The following is a 5,000-nucleotide window of genomic DNA, read 5'->3' on the forward strand; positions in this document are numbered from 1 at the left end:
GTACTGTATGTGTGTGTGTGTGTGTTGTGTGTGTGTGTGTGTGTGTGTGTGGTGTGTGTGTGTGTGTGTGTGTGTGTATGTGTGTGTGTGTGTGTTGTGTGTTATTTATATATATATATATATTATATATAATATATATATATATATATATATATATTATAATATATATATATATACATGTACTATACACACATTATATAAATATATATATATTATATATTATATATATATATATATTATAATATATTTACATATATATTTTTGTTTTCTTAACGGTAGGTTCATGTTTGAGCCGCCGTGGTCACAGCATGATAATTAATTGTAGTTTTCATGTTGTGATGATCTTAGAGTGAGTACGTGGTAGGGTCCCCAGTTCCTTTCCACGGAGAGTGCCGGTGGTACCTTTTAGGTAATCATTCTCTCTATTTATCCGGGCTTGGGACCAGCAGTGACTTGGGCTGGCTTGCCCACCCAGAGGCTAGGTAGGCAATCGAGGTGAAGTTCCTTTGCCCAAGGGAACAACGCGCCGGCCTGTGACTCGAACCCTCGAACTCAGATTGCCGTCGTGACAGTCTTGAGTCCGATGCTTCTAACCACTCGGCCACCGCGGCCTTGACGATCATGGGCTTCCATGATTTTTCTTGGCAATTTAGAGCGGTGGTTTGCCATTGCCTTCCGCCCGGTGTTTTTATCGAGTCACCATCTCTATTTACCCGGCACTGACTTGGGCTGGCTTGGCCACCCAGTGGCTAGGTAGGCAATCGAGGTGAAGTTCCTTTGCCCAAGGGAAACAACGCGCCGGCCGGTGACTCGAACCCTCGAACTCAGATTACCGTCGTGACATTCTTGAGTCCGACGCTCTAACCATTCGGCCACCGCGGCCCCATAAAGTTACTACAAACTGTATTATATGAGGATCCTGGTTTGCTTGTGACCCTCCCTCTCAGAGATAATGTTGGAAGGGATTGAGTTCTGCATAAAACCCAAATGTCAACTATCCTTGATTATCGCTGTTTGCCGTTGCCTTCCGCCCAGTGTTTTTATAGAGTCTCCATCTCTGTTTACCCGGTTCTGGGACAGGCACTGACTTGGGCTGGCTTGCCCACCCAGCGCCTAGGTAGGCAATCGAGGTGAAGTTCCTTGCCCAAGGGAACAACGCGTCGGCCGGTGACTCGAACCCTCGAACTCAGATTGCCGTCGTGCCAGTCTTTTGAGTCCGACGCTCCAACCACTGGGCCACCGCGGCCTCTACATATAATATAAGATAAGATAAATAATGAAGTAAAGAGAGGAAGGAATCGAGGGGGGGGGGGGGAGAAGGTATATCGCCGTATGCAGGTGTCGTAGGGGAAGTCACCGCCGTGGCACAGGTTGTTAAGCGCGCCGAACCGCGGTTGATTAAGATGGGCATCCAATGAGGCAAGGTGAGGCTGCCAAATATCCTCTCAAATAATGAACTGAGAGAGGCCGATTTCCTGCATATATATATATATATATATATATATATATAATATATATATATATATATGTATATATATATATATATATATATATATATATATATATATATATATATATGCACAGACACACACACATATATATATACATATATATATATATATATATATATATATATATATATATATATATATATATGTGTGTGTGTGTGTGTGTGTGTGTGTGTGTGTGTGTGTGTGTGTGTGTGTGTGTGTGTGTGTGTGTGTGTATATGGGTTTGTGTGTGTGAATATATATACGAGGGTCCTCTGTGGCAAGCCGCCATCCGGGGCCTCGGCTTATCCCCAACTCCCCACGGCAGATACACGACCAATCCGCCCAAGCCTTTCAGGGTTGTCTCGGGAGAAGACAACCTGGTGGGCAGGCCATGCTTGGAGGAGGGAGCACGGGACTGTGTTTACAAAAGGTTCATGACTGTTCGTTGTGATTTCAACTGATTTTTGCTGTGCCTCGTCTCAAAGTGATTGCTGTTCATTAGAACCAATATTTACATCGTTATAGAGCTTATAATGAGAAATGATTGTAGTAATATGATAAATTAGATACCACAAACAATCTTACTTATAATATAAAGATATCATATATTCCATATATTCAACTCAAATGTGGCACCAATTGCAGTAAATATGTAGGAGACATATCATTTAACGGTTAACAATAAATCAATAGGGCCTCCAAATTTGGCTTATCATCCCTAGTTTGTGGTTATCTTCAACTGTCTTTAACTCCCCACGAAAATGTCTTTGACAGTGAGTTACGAAGGCAGGTTTGGAAGTGTTCAACGCGCGTAAGGACTGCCGTTGAAACTGTATTACACATTCACATATGTTGAAGATAGTTCTAAGTCGGAAATGATAGGGAAGACTTGAAAGCGCGTTTTGATTTATAGTCAAAGGCTAATTTAAACCATTTCAAACATTTTATTGCTATTTTCTATTCCTGCCTCTGATTTATTATTTTGAAACAGACAACTAAACCACATTTTTCACTGTCTTGTAAATTAATTTGTAAGGAAAAGCTTGAAGGCCGCTTTTGACTGAGTGTCAAATGTCAGTTGAGACATCGACACTTTTACTGCGATATACCTATTGGATAAATACATGTACTGCCGCGCGCCTTCACAACGGATGAAATGATAAGCAACGTAGGGTAAGTTGCATTTCATTTGTATAAACTAGATGTAATATTATCGTCATAATATGAATAAGCTTTACTGCAACATTTACCTTATCGTATCCCTAATACTAGATTATCAACATAGGGTCTATGACGATGTAAATATTTGCTCTATAATTGGCAGCCGCCGGCCATAAGTGAAAGGCCCGGGCGAAGCCAGAACTTCGCAAATCTCAAGCAATTGGCAGCATTAACTTTGAGACAGGACACAATACTAACCGTAGATGAAATTACAAATAATACTCACAGACCTTTCGTGAATACCGCCCAAGATCTTTGTATAGCCTGAGTTGGCAGTCACGGATTGCGCAAGTAACAGGTCCTATGCTAGTCTCACGGTGTAACCACTGGTCGGACATATGATCCTGTTAGCTGTGTCCCATGAGCGGCTCCCACGAGATTTCAAGGGACGGGAGAGAGTCAAAGTCTCGCTTCCATAAATAAAACTGACTTTATCAGGGCCTGGGAAGGTGGCTTAGTCTTCTGCACAGTTACCGGAATCTCTAAATACTCGAGAAATCTCATGATCATGCGAGAATGCACTTTCAGCGGAGGCATTGCTAACTGGCAGTGGAAGCCACTGACAATCCTGGCATCATCTTCATCATTATCAGTTATCATGATCATTACTTTTATTATCATCATCTTTATTGATATTACAACTAGTAGGAGTAGTAGTAGTATTGTTATCATATTACCCTTATTATTACTGCTACTCTTATTACTCTTGATAATAAAGGATTATTATTATTATTTTTTATTATTATTATTATTATATTATTATATTATATCATCATCTTCATGATTATTATCACTTTTATTATTATCATTAGTATCATTACTACTACTGTATTTTTCATTACTATTATTATCATTATCATTATCATTACTAGTAGTAGTCGTAGTATCATAATTACCATTTTATTATCATTATTGTCATCATTATTGTTATCATTATTAAGGACAAAAACATTGATAATGATATGATGATGATGATGATGATGATGATAACAGTAATAATAGTAATGATAATAATAATGATAATAATAATAATAATAATAATAATAAATAATAATAAAATGATAATAATTATAAAGACAATGTAATGGAAACATTATATGACGACAACAACAATGATAGCACCAATAACAACATAAACAACAACAACAACAACAAAATCTAGAGTCCTGAAGCCTTGCCCAGGTTTCCAGTCGCCTCACCGGATTTGTCCTTGGCTTCCACCTTGGCGCCGAGGTTGATGAGGGTTTCCACGAAGCTGGGGGCTTTCTTGATGGCCCCATGCAGAGGAGTGGCTAAAAGGGATGGGGTCCTTTGGTTGGGAAAAAAAAAAATCCATCCCGTGGGGAAAGCGATTTTTCATTTTTTTAGGTCAAGCAATATTATTTTTAATCTTTAAATTTATGTAGAGGAGAAAAATGGGCGATTTTAATTAAAATATATTATATATATATAAATATATTTTATATATATAAAATAATATATATAAAAATATATATATATGAATATAATATCATTTTAAAATATATATATGAAAAAAAACCCCCACGACCCAAAATATACACAAATATAAAATATATATATATATAAATAAAATTTTATATATATAATATATAAAAATATATATGATATATATATTTATATTAGGTATGTAAAGTATATATGGGTATTAAAGTATTATGTGTTTTTATAGGGGTTATATATATTCTATAATTTTAATATAATATATATATTATTTATATATATATTATATAAAATATATATATATTAATAAATTTTTAAAGTTTTAGGATGGATATATGTATTTCAAAAATATAATATATAAAAATATAAAAAATATAGATTTTATATATTTTTATTTTAGGGGTTTTGGGTGTTGGTTGTGCTGGTGGTTGTGTGTGGGTTTTGGGTGTGTGTGTGTGTGCGTGTGTGGGGTGTTTTGGGTGTGGGTTGTGTGTGTGTGTGTGTTGTGTGTGTGGGGGTGGTGTGTGGGGTTTGGGGATGCGTGTGAATAAAATATGAATAAACATATACATATATATTATTTTATTAATATATATTAAATAGAAAAAATATATCTCTTTATATTTTTTATTTTTATTTATATTTAAATATATATATATAATTTTATAAAATATTTTATTTTATATATATATTTACATAATCCCTAGTGTCCCATCCATTTTAGGTTGGGGAAAAAGTAAAAAAAAGGAAAAAAGGGGTTATCCCCAGAAATCATAATCAGAAAAAAGGGTGTATACTTTCAACTATGATGCAAAAGGGGTAGGA

The sequence above is a fragment of the Penaeus monodon genome, chromosome 8 (genome assembly GCF_015228065.2).
Source record: "Penaeus monodon isolate SGIC_2016 chromosome 8, NSTDA_Pmon_1, whole genome shotgun sequence".
NCBI classification, from domain to species: domain Eukaryota; kingdom Metazoa; phylum Arthropoda; class Malacostraca; order Decapoda; family Penaeidae; genus Penaeus; species Penaeus monodon.